The sequence below is a fragment of the Camelus ferus genome, chromosome 5 (assembly GCF_009834535.1).
Source record: "Camelus ferus isolate YT-003-E chromosome 5, BCGSAC_Cfer_1.0, whole genome shotgun sequence".
Classification (NCBI taxonomy): Eukaryota; Metazoa; Chordata; class Mammalia; order Artiodactyla; family Camelidae; genus Camelus; species Camelus ferus.
Window position 1 is genome coordinate 8801390 of NC_045700.1, and position 19717 is coordinate 8821106.

At 53.2% G+C, this 19717-nt stretch overlaps 1 non-coding gene across 1 annotated transcript; it reads right to left on the reverse strand.

Annotated features, from left to right (window-relative positions):
- Positions 1-15217: 15217 nt before the first annotated feature.
- Positions 15218-15289, reverse strand: TRNAV-GAC. The gene has a single exon. It is a non-coding gene; the product is annotated as a tRNA-Val (tRNA).
- Between the last annotated feature and the right edge of the window lie 4428 nt (positions 15290-19717).

The following is a 19717-nucleotide window of genomic DNA, read 5'->3' on the forward strand; positions in this document are numbered from 1 at the left end:
CAAGAACATATGAAGGAAATGGATGAGGAAGGGAAAATGAGAGTTTACGCTGCAACAGAGCAAAGTTAGTACATAAAGAGCATCACGATGGTGCTAGAAGTGTGCTACAAATGTGATTCTGGGCTTCCTAGTGGCCAAAGCGAAGAGGGAAAGTGGTCGGCCTCAAAGTGCTCAGGTCCCACAAGATACCTAAACAAGTCGATCGACCAGATGCACAGCCTTTCCTGGCTATGAGCTCTGAAGCCCAGGTCTCTTGTGGTTCCAAATGAAGTTGGTCTCATGAAACGAGGGGACAGTGTCCTGACCACATCCCCACAGCAGGGAGTTTCTAGACCTCCTCCTCTAAATAGCATCTCCAAAGCACTCGGTTGGCACAGCACCAAAATGTAACTCAGTAAACTCACCCTCCAGGGTGGGGTCAGTCTGGGCAATACTGGTGTGTCACACACAGGTTGTGGTGACCAAGGACAGGCTCATGGATGGATGCAGAAATGACTCCCCAAGACTCCGCTTCTGCTGACAGCAGAGGTGACAGACGCCACTGGAGGCACTGTTGTCCTATTCCTGGAGAGACGCCCGGACCAGCGGCAGTGTACATTTGGATGAGAAGGTTCTACAGTGTTTCTTTCAAAATTTAAAGAAAAAAAAAAAAGGTCTAAGTTCAGGATGCTGTTGTGCCTGGTGTCTGGACAGGTGCCAATCATGGTCGCCGTCCTTGAGGGGCTTTGGGCTGTGCTGACACACAGCCAAAAGGGTGAAAACCTCATGTGTGGGAGTCAGGAGTCCCGCAGCCCCGGACACGGACCTGAGCACGGCATCTCTGTGGCTTGGGCGAGTCACATCGTTGCTTTGAACCTGAGTCTCCTCCTGTGTAACATACAGACTGGTGACAAAAATTCCTGCTATGCAGGTCGACTGGGAGGTACGAGGTAGAGCAGGTGATGTGCTGGTCCACTAGGTGTGGGACAGACGCTAAGTCCTTCTGTCACAATAGGAGTTTGCACATGGGTCTGGTGCAGAGACCTGGCCCGCAGTCCCTGGCGCTGATGCAGGGGGCTCTCCCCAGACCAGGGTCTTCAACTCAGTCCCCTGGATTCTTCAGGTCCTCCTGGGCCCCACGCAAGAACCCACTCTTTCAGACCTGCAGGCTTCTGAGCAGGTCAGGGGCCTGCCTGCCCGGACTGACAAGCCTTGGAAGGAATTTTAATTGAAGTTCATTAACATTTTTCTCCAACTGCTCGAGGATTTGCTTTGAGAGCTGGGAGGAATGTTAGCTCTGATAAGAAGAAAGTAGGTCCCCGGATGAACCAAACTCCCTTGCTCGGGGGATCCAGGTAAATGCTAACTAAGCTTGCGTGCACACACCGACCAGTCCCTCACCCAACTTCCAGGCCCAAGACCTTGGGACCATTAGCTCAGGTTCCCCAAGAGCTCTGCCCGTGGTGCCTCTGTGAGCTGGAGAGGAGGGAAATCCCAGCCCAGCACCGGGTCCGAATGCAGGGCCTCTGGCTACATCACCACACATTCATTCACCTTTGATGCACCTGCTCACCGCTGGCCTGCCTGCTGAGGCTCAGGATACTTAGTGTGGGTCACAGCCCTTTCGGGCCAGCATTGCACTTTCCCCAACTTTACAGATGAGGAAAAGGAGGCGCACCCGCAGCCCAGCACTCCAGCCCGGGCGGGCGACCGGCGGCCCCCACTCTGCGTCTGGAGCCTCATGCTGAGCTGGTCTGGTCACTCACACAGGCATTGGCTGCCGTGGGGGTCCAGCGGGACGCGCTTCCATGGGCATGAGTGGGTCACAGCCCTCAAGCAGAGGCACGGGCACTCAAGCCCCAGCCGGCACCATCCCACGGCTCAGGCCCTCGGCCCCTCGCAGCTGCTGGTGTCTAGAGCTGCCGGTCCAGTACGGTAGCTGCTACCTGACGTGGTTATTTCCAGATAAATTTAACTAAATCAAGTGAGACTCCAGTCCCTTGGCCACGCCCACTACATTTCTGGTGCTTAGTAGCCACATCTGGCTACCCTCCGGGACCGAGCAGACGGAGAACGTTTCTACCATCATGTGAATCCTGTCGGGCAGCCCTGGCCTGAGTGTTAGGACTTTCCACCTGCTGGGAGGTCTGGTGGGCTCCGTGACCAAGGTCCTGGGGGTGGTGGGTGACATGCACCTCCAGACACATCCACAGGTCCTAGGCGCACCTGGGCCTCGCGGGCCCCCTCTGCCTCCTGCCCTGAGCCAGGCTCCCCCCAAGCCCTGTGCTTGTCCCCCTGACCTCAGAGAGGTCGGAGCTGAGCAACTGGTTCCAGCAACACAAGGGCAGCAGTTTCCAGCCGAGCAGGTCTGGGCTGGGCCTCCTGTTTGCAGAGCTCAGCAGCCCCTGCGGCCCCGTGGCCAGCCGGCCTCCACCCTCCAGAAGCAGCCGGACACCACAGCCCATCGCCCAGACTCCAACTGCCCATCCGGGACCCTCCCCCCACTCCCCAGCTGGAGATGAGCAGCTGAAAACCAGGACAGCAGCACCCCACCCACCCGGACGGCATCAGCGTTTGCCTGTGTGAGAGCTGAGCGTGTGTGCATCCGTGTGCGTGTGTCTGCGCCTGTGTCACCTGGACTGGGGTTACTGAGACCAAGGACACCTCCTCTTCCTCCCTAGCAGACATTGCTGGCTGGGGGAGCATTTGCCTCCCTTTCCCGCCCAGCAGGCAAGGGCTGGTTCTGGGACATCAAAGAGTCCACGGAATAACCTCCAGCGTGTGAAAAACAAGACTCCTGAGCCTCCGTCCAGCTGAGCTTGGTCTCCTCTGTGAATGGGGACAGCAAAGGTGCCCCGCACAACCCCCCAGGGGTCAGGCGTGAAGCTCTCAGCTCGGTGCCCGGCACATGCCGCGTGCCTGGTGACTACGCTACCACTGCCTTTTACGATAATAAATCTGCTAGAACACCTTCCGTTGGTGAATCTGCAGAGCACCCGATGACATCGCCCCCTTGACTTCTCTGTCAGGTGACCTCAGGCTGTTGATGAGCAGGAGCGCAGGGAGGTTGACCAGGGGGCCCGCGGCCACGGGGCTGTTGGGTCTCCCACCCTCAGCACCATCTCCCCCCGTTGCCCCGGGAGCATCCGAGGCCAGGTGGGAAGCAAGAAGCCCGAGAGTGAAGAAGGATGACAGGTGATGTGGGAGGCGGACCTGGGAAGGGTGCTTAGGTGTTGTTGCCTCAGTCCCGTGACCCTCACAGGGCACCTGGTGTGTCCCAGGCTCCTCCCTGGGCCGCCTGCAGGGGCGAAGGAGAGAGTACTGGAGACTGCCCGGGAAGGTCGCTGCAGAGCAGGGAAGGCAGAGGGGCGGCAGGACCATCCCCCAGATGAGGGCTTCTCTCTGCCCGCCATGGAGGCAGGGGTCAGGGTGGTGCCTCTTCTGTCGTAGGAAAGGGACGAGGCCCAGGAAGATGGGCCGGCAGAGCGGGGCACTCACATGGTGCGATGGCTTCAGGCACCCTTCCTCTGTAAAACCTTCCCCACCCAGCTGCTCCCCCAATCCCACCACTCAAGGTGCATCCGCAGCACCAGGTCAGAAAATTGTGTCTCTCGAAGGCAAACCGTCTTAGGGGCTGGAACCACCAGTAACGGGCAAAGCCCTGGGGAGGGCTGGCCGGTCCTGTTAGTCGAGAAGCGGCCCCTGGGAGAACGGGACCTGGTGGTGAGTTCTGATGAGACCCAGGAGAGAAAATGGTGGCAGTGCCAGAGCGGGGGGCTGCCCAAGGTGGAACCCCCCTAACATGGGCCACAGTGCCCGGCCAGACGGCGGCCCCGCCAGACACACTCAGGACCCAGCAGGGAAAGCTGGCAGGCCTACAGGTGAGCACAATGACTTCATTTTCAGATTATTATTATTTAAACATGGAAAAAACAAGGAAAGACAAAAGAAGTTTGTTTTGGCAACTTGACGTTCAGCTTCAGGAAAGTCGTGGCCTAGGGTTTTCCCCAGAGTTTCTTTGTTATTCTGAGTCGTGGGTGCAGCGGGGCGGGGCACAGGGCCAGGTGGGACTGGGCACAAGGGAAGGTGACATCACACAGCCACTTGTTTTGCCTACAAAACCCAGTGACTGGCGGGGGACTGGTTTTTTTGACCTGCGGTACCTGGTGGACTGAAACACTGCTTCGGGCCTTTTCTTTGTTTTGGTTTTGTGTAGTTCGCTGTGGTTCCTGGTGTCAGAACACTGCCTCTAGCCCTGGCCCTGCCGTCACTGGGCAGTGTGGCCTCAGGCGTCGAACTGGCCTCTCGGTCTCACAGCAGGTGAGCCTCGAGGGCAGGACCGCATGTCTGCAGCCGGTCCCTACAGGGTCCTGGGATCCTGGTGGGATATGCCTGCCCAGGCTCAGCCCACCTCCGCACCACTCACTCTCTCTTCCTCCTCCGCACCTCCGATGCAGGTGAACACATTTCTTTCAGTCCTCGCTCCCCAGGGAGCCGGCCTGGACCCTCTGGCTGCTCTGCACATCCATCCCTGTGGCCTGGCTCCACCTTGTGCAACCAGTGGAGGGGAGGGCTCCAGCCCCGGCTCCTCCCTGGCGTAGCTGCCAGGCAAGTCATCTTCCCTCTCTCAGCACCTGTCCTTCACCTGAGGGACAGGGAGTTGTCGGCACCATGACACCATCGGCCCTGGGATGCCACCAACATGTAAACCTCAGCTCCCGGGAGCGCCGTCCCCCATCTGCCGCTCACAGCCACTCTCAGCTGGAAACTTCTGGGGCAGCAACCACGTCTCCCCGCAGCCCTGGATCAGGGAGAAACCGCGACGAGGCCCAGCGACGAGGCCTCGGAGAGGGGTCAGCTGGGCGCCGGGGCCCAACATGTAAGGAGGTGCCCACCCCCGGGAGGCACATGCAGGGCCAGCCTCCCTTGTCTCAGCTGAGTCCCAGTGCCACACTGGGGACCAGAACAAGGAAGTGCAGCCACCAGCCATAAGGAACAGGGGTCCCTGAGGAATAGGGGTCCCCAGGGAACAGGGGTGCCAGAGCCCCTTTCTCCCTCTGCTCCTCTCTCCAGCAGCTGGACTGGGTGTGCTTTGGGAGCAGGTGCTGTGTGATCGGCGGAGCCTGGAGCAGGGCCTGCACGTGGCAGGGGCTCAAGAGACTTAGGCCGAGCCAACGCATGACACACACCCAAATATCCTGGTCCCACCATCCACCCGCCCACCCAGAGCGCACACCTGAAATGACCCGCCGCGTGCCAAGCACTGTGCTGGGTGCTGGGAACCCACAGAGGAGGCAGCCCCTGCACCCTGGACCACTCACAGTGAGGATGAGTGAGTGTGGGTCAGTGTGTGCGCATCTGTGTGTCTCTTGGCCCCCTCCCAACTGCCCGGCAGAAAGGTGACCTGTCAGCCAGGGGCCCTGCCATTGGCCTGTCCGGCTGACGCCTGCAGGGAACGAGGCAGTGGAATTTCTCCATAAATCAGAAGTACCCTGGGCAGTGGGGCCTGGACAGAGCCGGTTCGTTATCTGTCCCCAGGATCTGTGAGGAAGGCTTCTCTGTGAGTGGACAATCTTCAGCCTCCCAGAACTAAGGTCCAGGGTGGGGAGGCACAGCTGGTCCCCATGGGTGGTGGGCCACGATGGGCTTGATCCTGGCCCCTAGCCAGCCTCTACCATCATGTACTCAGTCTCAGCAAAGCCATGCAGAGGCCAGCCGCAGGGTGGAAGCCTGCCTCAGCCTGCAAAGGGCTGCATGTCCACAATGGAATTCCCTGCAGGATGACACAGATTACTGGCCTGGCCAGCGTGGAGCTTTGTGACCATAATGACAAGTTAGAGCACCAGGTACAGTGATAAGGGCTGACTGTGTCAGGCGCTGGCCTGAGTTCTGCCCACATCTTATCTCATTAAGCCAATAGTAACCTTACGAGGCAGCTACTCTTCTCACCCCTGCTTTACAGATGAAGAGACTGAGGTTCAGAGTGGTACTCACCCTCTCCAAGTCTCAGTTTCCACACCCGGAAGGAAAGGACGCGATACCTCCTCAGAGGAGCTAATGTGAGAGTCTAGGAAAATCCCACAGCACTTTCAAATGCTCTTAGTGGGGAGGGTTAGCCCAGTGGTAAGGCTTGTGCTTAGCACGCACGAGGTCCTGGGTTCAATCCTCAGTACCTTCATTTAAAAAATAAAATAAAATAAAGTAAAATAAAATGCACTTAGCCCCCAGGGACTGCCCACAAAGCTGGAGGCAGTCAGGGGTTACTATGCAGTGAGCGCCCCTCTCCCTGCAAGCCAGGTGCTGCTGGGGGCCCCAGGTCTGGAGGAGGGAACTGAGGCTCCGATGCACTAAATAACTTCGCCAGGTCACACAGCCAGCAAGTGGCCAGCCAGGATTGAGACCCACAGGCAGTCACGCGACCCTGACTGCTGTTCCCTGCGGGAGAGCCGTGCGAGGTGGAGCACATGCATTGGGGATCAGACGACTCTGGAGCGCAGAGCCCAGCGCTGTCACCTACAACCTGCAGGACTGCTGGGGGGAGGAAAGCCTCTCAGTCCTCCGTTCCCTCGTCTGTCAAGAGGGCTGTTTTGAAGACACTCAGGCTCCTAGAGGTGAACGTTTTTTCCACGACTATTTTGTGAGAGGATGCTGGAGCCAGATTCGTAACCAGGTTGGACTCTGGGGCATCTGGATCAACCCTCACATTGGACTGATGGGGAAACTGAGGCACTCAGAGTGTGACAGAGGTCTCTTGACTTGAATGACCTCAGCTGATTTTTTAAAAGAAAGGCGAGGAAGAAGGAAGGGGTGAGGAGGTAAATTCTGGAACTTACATGAAAAGAAAAAGCTGCTTTTCTTCTGCCCAGATTGTTCTTCTCCCAAAATTTCACACACTCACTACTTCGTGTCTGCAGCCACTGTTCAAAGGACCACCCGTCCCCAGTCATTCTCTGGGTCTTCCTTCCTACCACCGGTAACAAAAACGTTCTGCCGCTTAGTTATATGTTTTTGAGTTTATCGTTTTTTCTCACATTAGGATGTTCTGTTGTCATTTTGTCAACCTATTGAATTCTATCAACCTATTGAAAATCCTATGGCTTTACCAGAATAAAATCCTGGTGACCGACACAGAGATGTCTGCGGTTCAGTGCATTTCCCCATTCCAGCCATTGTTTCTAAAGCTGTGAGAAACTGCATAAAATTACCTCCAAACTTGCAAAATTAACTTCCAAGATACTTAGCTGCAAATATAGAGGTGCAGTTCAACTGTTTTGATATAATTTATTCTTTCCATCAGTTTTTTAAAAGAAATTTGGGGGGGGGGTTGTAATTAAGTCTATTTATTTATTTATTTTTAGAGGAGATGCTGGCGATTGAAACCAGGACCCTGTGCATGCTAAGCATGTGCTGTACCACTGAGCCATACCCTCCCCCTCTTTCCATCATTTTTAATTAAATGTCTGCACTCTGGACATTCTTCCGAGAATTGTGAGAAGATGGGCCTGTAGGCTGTTCTCTCCACAGCTGGGGTGACTCCACACGGTGTAGAGACAGTTTGGATTGTCACACTGGGGAAGGGTACACCTGGCATCCAGCAGGTGGAGGCCAGGGACGCTGCCGAGCTTCCCACAGGGCACAGCAAAGAATGCTCCAGCTCCAAATGTCAACAGCACAGCAGTGAAGAGACGCTGCTCTGCATAAACTCATGACAGCCTTCCTGAATCTTTGGTGATAAAGGACTGACTCAGACATATTCATGAATGAATGCGTGAACATTTGTTTGACCCTGGCTCTGGGCCAGGAAATGTGCCAGGTGTTGGAAAAGATACGCCAAAAAAAAAAAAAAAAAAAAGCACACAAGTCTTATGCTTGAAAAGTTCATCAACTCCCTCTCTGGCCAGAGCTCTGAAGTCAGATCTTCCCACTTCTCCATCAGCTTTCTGTCCTGCTGGGGAAAGGGGTGTTTTGCTTTTTGGATGAGGAAGCACCAACATTTTTCTTCAAAAAAGCTGTCCACACATGCTATCCACGAACTCTGTCCCGTATTCCACGTCACATGGCTGCCATCTTGGAAAATGGCAGAGATGATGGTAATATCCCAGCGCAGCTCTGGAACTGTACCGTTGCTCCCACTTTTCCACATTCCTGTAGCCATCCTCCTTGGCGTGAGACTTGCAGTTGCTCCCACTCCAGAAAGGGTATGTTCCCCACCACCACCCACCAAGAGTAATGAGGAGTAGTTTAGGAGAAGACCTAAATTCAACCCTCACCCTCAGGCCGAGCCGAGTCCAGCCAGCCTACCACCCAGGGCAGAGCCCCAGCCACACTCAGCCTCAGTCCCCCCGGCCCCATCTGACTGCAGAACTGTGACCATAAGAAAAAACACTTCTTGTTGTAAGCCCCTGCGTTTTGAGGTTGTTTTGGCTTAAACAAGACAGAAGTTTATTTTTCTCAAGAAAGAGGTCTAAGGTGGCTGCTCACCTGAGTCTGCCTGCTCGCCCCTTGAGAGCATAATATTGCTTAATAAGTCCTCGCTTTGCTTTCTTGAAAAGAAAAGAAATCCAGGGATGGGCAGTCCAGGGCTACGATGATGGTTTCACAGTACCATCAGGGACCCAAGCATCTCTGTGTTGTCCTCAGAACCTATGTGCTTAAGAGCACTCTGCAGTCCTAAAAGGCTGCTGGAGGTACAGCCAACAAGCCTGCATTCCAGACAGAAGAAGGAGGAGAAAACGCCCTGTTCCTGTTAAGGAAGACGGTGCAGAAGGCCCATGTGACATTTGGGCTTGCACTTCATTGGCCAGAACTCACTCCACGTCTACGTCTACCTGCTGGGGAGACTGGGGAATAGGGTCACGGGAGACAGGTGCACAGTAGTCCAGTCATGACAGTGGCTTACCACTGGGAGCACGGAGCACCTGTCATGTGTTATAGGAATTCCTTCACCAACCCCATTCAACTCCATTGTTTTCTATAAGAACACTGAAAACTAAAGAGTTAGTAAATGATCCAGGTAGGATTTGAACCCAGGTGGTTTGACTCCAGAACCCTGTTTCCCACCTACATTTCAATATCACCTGCAAAAACTGGGAACTATGTGTATTTGACAAATAAAAGGCAATTCACGATATACACCTAATAGAATGGCTAAAGTTAAAAAAAAAAAGGGTCCTACTGTATAGCACAGGGAACTATGTTCAATATCTTGTAGTAACTTATAAATGAAAAGGAATATGGAAACGAATATATGTATGTACATGTATGACTGAAGCATTGTGCTGCACACCAGAAATTGACACAACATTGTAAACTGTACTTCAATTAAAACAATGGAGAAATTTTTTTAGTTAAAAATAAAAAAAAATTAGCAAAATCATGTTCTGGCAAAGATGCAGAGAAACTGGGATGCTCAGTGAGAATGCAAAGCAGTTCACCCACCGTGGAAACAGTTTGGCAGTTTTTTAAGAAGTTAGACACACGTTCAACACATGACCCAGTAGTCACACTCCTGGACGTTTACCCGAGAGAAATGAAGACTACATTCACCCGCAAACCTGCACATGAACGTTTATGGCTGCTCCATTTATAATCACCAAGTTCTGGGAACAACCAAATGTCCCTTAACAGATGGATGACAAACTATGGTGGAAACACTTACTACTCAGCAAGAAAAAGGAACAAACTCCCGATGAACACAGAGTCGTGAATGAATCTTTTTCTTTAATTTCACATTTTTTTATTTTAATTTTTTAATTTTTTGTGGGGGGAGGTAATTAACTTTTATTTATGTATTTAATGGAGGTACTGGGGATTGAACCCAGGACCTTGTGCATGCTAAGCACACGGTCTTCCCCCGAGCTATACCCTCCCCTCCCTTTGCAAAAGAAACTTAAATGTATGTTGCTAGAAAGATGAAAGAAGCTAGGCTCAAAAGACTGCCTACTGGATGACTCTCTTTACAGGACTTTCTGGAAAAGGCAAAACGGTAGGGTCAGAAATCAGACGGGCTGTTAGGGGCTGGGGTGGGGAGGGTCTGACCGCAGAGAGGCACAAGGGAAATTCTGGGGGTGATGGAAATATTCTCCATCTCGACTGAAGTGTTACCTAGAACTTATAAAACTGCACGTGAAAAGGCAATTTTTACTGTACATAAATGATGCCTCAATTAAAAAAATTAAAACTTCACACGTATTGTGTCACTCAACTACCCTAGGTGCCATGTGCTGTTTCAGCTGCTGTTCTGTAAGAGAACAGAAGCCCAGAGAGACCGAGGCTCTGGTTACTCAGCCCCCAGTGGACCCCGGCCTATTCTGCCCCTCTCTGGGTCTCAGGAAGTGGGAACAGCCCTGTCGTGAGGCAGGGTGCCACCACGGTCGCGGAAGATGCGCAGGACTGCAGAGCAGAGCCTGCCCACGCCCAGGCGGTCTGACCTGCCATTCAGACCTGGTCCAGAAGACGTGCTGGCGACCCCACTGGAGCGCCGGTGCGGGGGCTGGGGACCCCCAGGCACGGCTGTCCTCTGTGCTTGGTGGGACGGCATCACCCCTTCAGGGGTCTGTCCTCCTGGCCTCTGGACTCTAGGACAGGCTTCTTTTGTGCCCTAAAAGCAGCATTCCAGAGCCCGGGAAGGGGCAGCTCCTTTAAATATTTTATTTAGGGGCAACAGGGGACCAGCACAAGCGAAGCAAATTCCGCATTCCTCCCCGACCCCCGGAGAGGAGGGCCTCCGAGGTCAGGCCCAGAAACAGGAGGAGATCAGGTCCAAAACCAAACACAGCTGCTGTCTGAAAAGTTGGCAGCACAAACTGTTGGGAGCTGCTGCAAGTGTAAGTACATGCTTTAGGGAGCTGCTGTCTGTGCTCCTCAAGCCCCGCGTGTGCTGGGGGATGCTGGCCTAGGCTTGGGGACCGCAGATCTGGTGGTTTTCCAGCACAGTTCTCAGCCAGTCCCCAGGCAGCGCAGAGTGGGCGAGGGGCCCCCGCGAGGCGCTCAGTAGAGATTTCTTTATTAGCAGGTATTTCCTGAGAGTCCACTATGTGCCAGGGACTTGTCCAGGGTGTGGACACGTTAGTGAGCAAAGCACACAGGAGACACGTAATGGGGAGAGTGAGTTCATGAAAAAAAAAAAAACAAATAAATGTCACCTGGAGATGGACACTCTAGGGGCGAGAGAGTGACCAGGGAGGTGGTGTTTTAGACAGGTGGTCAGGGAAGGCGGTCCTGAGAAGATGACAGCACCGCAGATCAGGGCTGTGAATGCAGCAGAGAAGCCAGGCACACAACTCTCCATGCACAGAGTTTGGGGTGTGCTCGGTGTGTCCAAGGATCGGCAGACGGGATGATGGAGCTGGGACCGCGAGGTGGGAGACAGAAGGTCAGAGGTGGTGATGCACCTTATAGGTCGTGCGAAGGTCATGGATTTTATGCCAAGAGAGCTGGGAGGACACTGAGGGGTTTGAGCAGAGGAGTGACCCTCCGGCCACTGCATGGAGATTGGATACTAGTCAGGGCTTCTCAAACCAGCACCGTGACAGCTTGAGCCAGAGGATCCATGGAGTGGGGGTTCCCCTGCACACTGCGTGAGATTTAGAAGCATCCCAGAACTCTACCCACTGGATGCCAGTGGCACCGCTGACCACCTGCATGAAACACCACCTCCTGGGTCACTCTCCCACCCCTGTCCCCTACAGCATCCATCTCCAGTTGACATTTATTTGTTTTGTTTTTTTTTCATGGACTCACTCTCCCCATTACAACAGTGTCTCCTGTGCTTTGCTCACTAACATGTCCACACCCTGGACGAGGACAATGGGCTGGGAAGCCAATCGATGATGACCAGTGTGTCCCTACAGCGGGGGCAAGAGCCGGGCAGCTGGGACCCCAGACAGTGAGCATGAGGGGCTCATGGAGGTGGGCACCGCCAGGGTGCTCCCCCCAGACTTGGGAAGGAAAGTTCAGTGAGCCAGTGCTGAGTCACAGAAGTGGGGCCAGGAGTCGGGGTGACCATGGCCGACCCCTCGGGGCTGGGCTAAGTGTAACCTCCCTCAAGGTGGCCAGGAAGCTGGGAGCCAGGGAGGACAGCGGGAAGGAGGGTGTGTCACCCCAAGAGCAGGAGGGTGGAGTAAGGAGCAGGCCACACTTTGGGGTGCAGACAGGCCCTCAGCTCCCTTGAAAGGGAAAAGCACCATTGTCAGCCACACAGTGGGGAAGACAGCACACTGGGCAGTTGGCCACCTTGGGCCACAGCCAAGCCAGTAACAGCGTCTCTGAGTCCTCCTGTCCCAAAAGGGAGGCTGGACTTTTCAGTGCCCTCAAGCATAAACAAAGTGCCCCCCGGCCATGGAGAGAGCTGCAGTGACCACTGTCCCAGGATGGCCTCACCCAAGGCTGCCTCCCCTCCTGAGCCAGTGGCCACCAAGGCCAGCTCCATGTGGGCTCTGCCACGTCTCCAGTGTGTGCCCAGGGTCTACACACAGGGTGGGACCCGGAGCGGGGGCCCCAGTGGCTCTGTGAGCCCATTTCCTCCCTGGCCTGTGGAAATGTCACCAGAACCCCCAGTGATTTTTGAACACTGACCCTGTGTCGCGCTGCAAAGGGATCAGGACAGCAGGCTGTCACTGATCCTCACAGTGTCTGGTGAAGCAGGTACACATGAGGCCACTATGTGATCTTCCCATGGCCCTGAGACGAGGCTGGGACTCCAGCACAGGCCTGTCTGGTCCCAGTGCCCTCCTTCCCCTGCCCAGTCTGGTCCTGAGGGGACTGGGACAACACCAGAAGCTCATGTCTGTACCTCCAGACCACGGTCACTCCGCGCCTGTGCTGGGAGTGGCTGCCCCCATGCTCATATGGAAGGAGGCCCTTCCCATCCTTCCAGGTCAGACTCCATCCCACCTCCTCCAGGAAGCCTTCCCTGACTGTTCTAGCTCAGGTGACCTCTCCCTTCTCTCAGTGCCTCCAGAACGCTGCTCGTCTGGCCCCTCGCCTAATGCCTTATCCCCACCTCAGAGAGGCAGGACGGGATGGCAGTAAGGGCTGCCCCTGGAGCCAGACTGCCTGACTGCAAATTGGATCGCATCTGACATAGCCAAGCTCAGCGCCCGGCAGAGGGAGGGCTCAATAAATGCCAGGCATTAGGCTTCATGATAGATAGATAGATAGATAGATAGATAGATAGATAGATAGATAGATAAACGGATAGACAGACAGATGGGTAGATATTTATGATACACTGTGTATTAACAAGAAAGCAGTTATCACCTTAGAAATCTTATGTGGGATTATGTGTGGTTTCTTCGTACTTCTCTGTCTTTTCTAAATTACTAAACCAAAAATATTATTTTGATGTTCTGGGGAAAAAATGAAGCAGCATTAAAAAAAAATTTTAGAGCAATGTAGCCTTTGAAGCAAACAAGTGCTTCCCTAAGAAATGCAGGCGACTTCACGGAGCACCTGCCCCGAGCCCCAGGAGGCGCGGGGACCCAGAACGGAACAGGGCCAGGCCCTTCCCGCGGAGCCCAGATTCGGGGTGGCGCCCTGCCTGCCTGATCCCGGGGTGACTGCCCCCAGGGACGCGCAGCCTTCCAGGTGTTCTGACGGCCCCGGTGGGAGGGGAGGGGAAAAACGTATAAAGCTCAGCCCTGCCTTGAAAAAACTCCCAACTGAGTAACATCTTAAAATGGCTTCGGCCAGCCCTCAGAACAGCCCAGAACCCTAACCAGACAACGGAAACCCGCCAGCCTCTCTGTCTTCAGCTCCCCAGCCTCACGCAGCCGTCAGCTCTCACTGCGTCATGTAACAGGCACCGACTCAGCCAAATATCCCGATGAGCCCCTTGAACCTCCGGGAGCCGGATTTTCGCCCTTTTACAGATGGTGTCCCCCAGGCTGTGAGGCAGCCGGGGGCAGAGCTGGGGCAGACCGTCCCGCCATCCCTCCAGCCGAGAAGACGCAGCCACACCCTCGACGGCTGACCACCCCAGTCGCTTCTCTCCTCCTCATAAACATGTTTTCTTTCCCTCCAGGCATGGAGTCCAGCTCCCCACCTGCTCTGCTTGTTTCTTAATCTTTTTTTCACAAGGACTCTCGGGTTAATTAACAGCCCTGACTTGGCTGTGCCAGGAAAGCCACAGAGGATTTTTTTTAAAGACCAAAGAGACAGGGAACAAAGTGTCGGTGGTTTTAGAGTCCAAGACAAGACCCTAGAAAGCCCCTTTGGAACAAGGAAACCTGGACCACATCTGTTCTCCTAGTCTGGGAAAATAGGAAGGGGAAGGAGAGATCCAGGGGGAAAGGTCAACCTTCCCACACTCTCTCCTACTGCTCAAGAACCAGCCATGGCTCCCAGTTACCTGATTAAGAGAGATAAGTTAGCCTGGCATTGTTTCTCCTGTCTGGCTTCCCTGAGAGAGTCTCTCGGCAGGTGCAGATGTACACCTGGTGTTGTCACCACGTGCCAGAGACCCCCAACAAATTGGCAATAAAATACTCCTCCCCACTGGGACAGACCACCCACCACCCCACCCCCTTGGTGTTCATCATTGCCTGTAGCAGGTCCTTTACTTAAGCACAGCCCCCTAAAGCCCACCACCCTGAGTCCTTCCCTCACCACTCTGAGCTCTTCAGAGCTGTTTCCCAAACTGTGGTCCATGGACAGTCTACATCAGAATCCCTTCAGAGGTAGAGGGGCACTGAAAGGCAGACTCCTGGGCCCTAGCCCAGACCTGCGAAGTCAGGCTCTCTGGGGGTGGGAGGCCAAGAACCCACATTTTAATCAGTGCCCCAGGACACTCGTACACTGGAGAGTTTAAGAAGTTCACTTCGGTGGAAGGGCATAGCCCAGTGGTAGAATGTGTGCTTAGCAGGCACGAGGTCCCGGGTTCAACCCCCAGCACATCCGTTAAAATAAATAAGTAAACAAATGAATCTAATTACCTCCTCCAAAACAAAGAAAAATAAATTAAATAAAGTATTTTTTAGAAAGAAAGAAAAGACCACTTTGGAGGGAGCTCCAAGACAGTTTGGTCAGTGAAAAAAGCAAAGCAGGAGGAAGCGTGTATATTGTGCTATCATTTAGCGAAGAAGAAAGCAGAATGAATGCCTATGTAAGTGTTTGCCTGTACAAAAAGGTAATCAAATGGAAAAGCATGCTTTTAGAGACAGTTACCCCTGGGGGAGGGAGGCAACAAGGTGGAAGAGACAGAGGCAGAAGGTGGCCTTCGGACACTTTTATTTTTTAATGGAGGTACTGGGGATTGAACCCAGGACCTTGTGCATGTCAGGCATGCGCTCTACCACTGAGCTATACCCTCCCCTCCCTTCAGACATTCTTGTCTTCAGGTTCGAGTATGAAATAATCTAAAGAATTTGAGCTGGAAATATCAGTATGAATTTATGGCAATATTATCTTTTTTAAAATGAACTTACAGAGTATTATCTTTTTAAAAAGGTATTTCTTACCTTTGTCCACAGAAAAGACCTAGAAATGTGAATAGTCCAATATAGTGCACACCCTCCTGGATTCAGGCTGTGGTGTCTAAATACCACCCCTCACTAAAAAGAACAGATTCCTTATAAAATTGGATGGTTCTATGTCTAAATCAAGAGACCTATAAAGTGAACCTGGGACATCCTCTCATGCAGATACAATAATTAAGCTACCAAAGATTAATAGTTTATCAAAGGGACCCAGGAACTCATTTTGATAACTACAACTGGCCAAAGATGGTATAATTCGGGCTTCAGTAAAGACGATAATTACCATGAATTGAAATGAATCAAATATATTTAAGGGGGGAGGGTATAGCCCAGTGGTAGAATGTGGGCTTAGTATACACGAGGTCCTGGGTTCAATCCCCAGTTCCTCCATTAGAGTAAACAAATAAATAAATGAACCTAATTGCCTCTCCCCTCAAAGGAAAAAAATTTTTAAATATGTTTAAAGCAGTGGGATCATAATAATATTACACTCACACGCAAACTCATCAGTTATTTTCAGAAGACGCTACGGAACCAAACCATAATCACTGATAAATAGTGGGGAAACTTGAAGCATTCTTCTTAATTTTATAACTGGGACCTTAAAGTAATCACGTGACCTATAAGGGTCCTCCCCTTACAGCAGTAGCCCAGCTGAAAAGGAGAGAAGTAGTGAGAGCATTTCAATGCCACTCTTTTGCAATCTGATGAATTAATGGGTCTAGGTAGTAATTACCAACAACTACCAGCGTGGCACAAAGAAACCTACCCAAGGTGTCACGTGCCTCCTGATGGGAGAACACAATTACTGTGACGCAGGCTTGGCAAACATCCCAACCAAGCAAACCGAGTCAAGACTCTCGCTCTCGCATCCAATGTAGAGCGTATGGAGGAGACGGAGAAACACATCCAGTGACACCACAGGGTGAGATAGAATGAGCGATGGGCAGTTAGGTGCTTCCACGTCTTGGCTATTGTAAACAGTGCTGTGTGAACACTGGGGTGCATGTGTCTTTTCAAATTAGGTTTCCCTCCAGATTAAAAAAATAATAATGAGTGGATTGTAGAAAAATCTCTAATAAAAACCCCGTTTCTTCAACAAAATATTACAAGAAAATAAAAGATGAAAAAACTTAGAAATCAAAAGATAACTTACGTGAAAAATTGATGGATGTTAATATAAAGCCCCTATTTAGGTCCTGATTCAAAAACACCCTGTTAAAAATGCCACACGACAAGCAGGGAAGTGGAAACACGCGTTGAAAATTCAACAATATTAAAGAATGGCTTTTGGTGGTTTTAAGGTGATAATAGTACTGTGTTTATTATTTTTTGTGAGAGTCCTTTTTATGGAAACATATTGAAATATTTACAAGTGAAGTGATAACGATGTGTAATGTTTGTTTCAGAAATAGAGAATAAAAGTTTTTCAAACATATACAAAACTAGAGAAAACACAGCAAACTTCACCTTCAAAAAATAACAAAATTTCTTCCTATCCTACCCCCTCATTAAAAATACATATTTCCTACCACTGTTCACTGAAAATTTCTTTAACAAAGTCTTCTTTAATTCTGTGCCTTTTGTCCCCATGGGGACTTTGGACAACCAGACACCTGAGGCCTTTCTCCATCCTCTACGTGGGAGCCCAGATGGCATACTATCCTCTTTAGAAGGGGAAACAGAAGCTCAGAGAGGCAAAGTAATTTACCTAAAGTCACACAGTGTGGGAGCTGCAAAGTAGGATCTGAACCCAGGTCAGCTTCCAAAGCCAGTGCTCAGAGCACAACACCCAGCTGCAGTGGGGAAGTTTCCAGAAAGGCAAATCCTAACTCTGCACTAGATCAGACAGGGAGGCAGGCGTCCTGGAGCCTGCAGGCTTGGGGTCCCCCGTGGCCAAGGCCCCACTACAGGCACCCCGGCAGCCCCGTCTCTGGAAGGTGGTCTTTGCGACTCCATGCCTGGCACCTCCTGCGTGACCTTGACCGAGTCTCTCTTGCCCTTTCTGAGCTTCAGTCTCCCCAGATGGAAGTGGGGCCAGAGGGGTGGTTTCCTTCGTGATTGTTTCCCAAAGCCATCTGGTCCAGTAGGACCTCCTCCAGCCCCCAGGATAAGACAGGAGGAAGCAGGTCCGGAAACCCTGGCAGCTCTGCCCTCCCCGCCCCAGGAAACCCAGGAGCGGAGGGTTAGGGTCCCCACCACGGAGCCTGAGCTAAAAGAAGAGCAGTTCCCTCAGGGGGAGGCTCTGGCCACACCTGGGGTTCCACACTGGGTGCAGAGGGGTGATGCCTCCCGGGGCCCTGCTCAGGCTGCGTGCACCCAGCTCAGCACATCGGCCCAGGGCCTGGCTCCTCTCCCCCGTGGGCCCCGCCAGTCCTGGAGGATTGGGTGTGCGATTTCCTGGCCTTCCCATCTCTAACAAAGCCTTTCAGCCGACTGCTCAGTTGGGGCTTGAGCTCAGAGTCTGGCCCGGGGCCAGGAGCGGTGGGGGCAGAGCAAGCCACCCCTATCCCCGCAGGCTGTGATGCTGAGGGTCTCATCTCCAGGGCAGAGCCATTTGCAGCCTCCCTGACTGAGAATCTGCAGAACACACTCCCCCCTCCCCAACCCTGCCAGGCCAGGGGCCTGTGTCCGGCTGGAGGGGGACAGGGTGCGGCCTCAGCACCCCGTTACTAAAGAAGGACCTCCCTAAACAGGTGCTGAAATGCTCAAGTACCCCAAAGTATTTCACCAGTGAGCACAGGTAGAATCAAGGGGTCAGTGATCTTAATTTATTGGGAACCTGAGCCAGTTACACGCAGAACCAAACTAGGACGGCATCTCCAGAGGGTGTGCCGAGGATGCTCAAAGCCTCTCACGCTGGGGTGGACCCGCAACTTCACTCTTACTGGGTGGGTGGGTGGCTCCCTGGGTGGGCACGTGACCGAGCCTGGCCAGGCAGAGCCCAGGCACTCAGGTCCCAGTGATGGACAGGTTCGGGGTGGGCATCTACCAAGCTGGGCCGGTGAGCCCTCTGTGGAATTTCTGCCGACCCAGGGCGGCTGCTGGCCCCTCGCCACCTGGGCAGGTGCAGAGCAGAGGAACCAACAGGAAGGTGGGGCAGGACAGAGAAGCCTGGACAGTTCTGAGGTGGAGAGAGAGATGGTTCCTGTCACAGCTGAAGCCAGAGGCCCTTCAGATTTTCTGACTGCATTAACCTGTAAATGCGCCCTTTGATTTAAATGAGATTGGATTTCTAACACAACCAAAGGACCCCTCACCTCCAACAAAGACAGTGAGTCTAAGGAGGCTGACACGGTGTGTGATCTCATTTCACAGATGAGGAAACTGAGGCTCAGGGGCTCAGAGGCTCAGGGGCTCAGAGGCCCAGCAGCCTAAGCCAGTACGTGGGAAACGGAGGCTCCAATCTGCCGTAGTTGGGCCCAGTGACTGACCTGGCAAATCGGGGGAAACACGAGACTTTCAGAGGTGCACTCAAGTGTCCTGGGAGAGACCCAAGGGCCTCAAACAATAAAATAAGCTTTACCATCATTGGGCTTCTATGTAACTCTAGGAGCTGAAAATGAATTCGCTTATTTAACCCGCCAAATAGTCTTAAAGAAGCAGGCACCATCATTGCCGTTTAGAGATGAAGAAACTGGGAATCAGAGAGGCTAGGTAGCCTGGCCAAGGTCACACAGTGGTCCTATGAAGGAGCCAGTGCTGGTGTCCATGTCAGCCCAAGCCATGCCCTGTTGTTTCCTGGTGGAAACAGAACCCTGAGCATGTCCTGAAGCCATGGACATGGGAGAGAGCGGGGCATTTCCAGCAGTGGAAGGGCTTGTGCAACCCGGGAGCCGTAAAGGGAGAAGTTGTCTGCTCGGGTGGAGTGGGGCCCCACAGCAGCAGCAGGACCGGACGGGGCAGGCCAGAGGAGCCTGGACAGCTCTCGGGCCCAGCGGGGGGCCCCCTAGAGCGCTGGCCCCGGGGTGTCGCCGCCCTATCTAAATCGCCACCCCTCCTGCAAAGCCCTGCCTTTCCCTCCCCTGTTGCGCCCCAGTCCCTTCCAACCACCCCACCTGCAGGGACACCCCAGCTGGTTATCTTTTCTAGCCTTCGTCTGCACCCCAACAATCTGGGACCCACGCGGGCAGGGATCTGGGTCGGCCTTGTCCTCTGCTGTGTCCCTGGGCTTAAAACGGTAGCTGCACACAGCGGCGTGACCGCAAACACTTGTTAAATAAGCGCATGGGGGAAAAGTGCAAGAAATCTCGCCCCCGCAG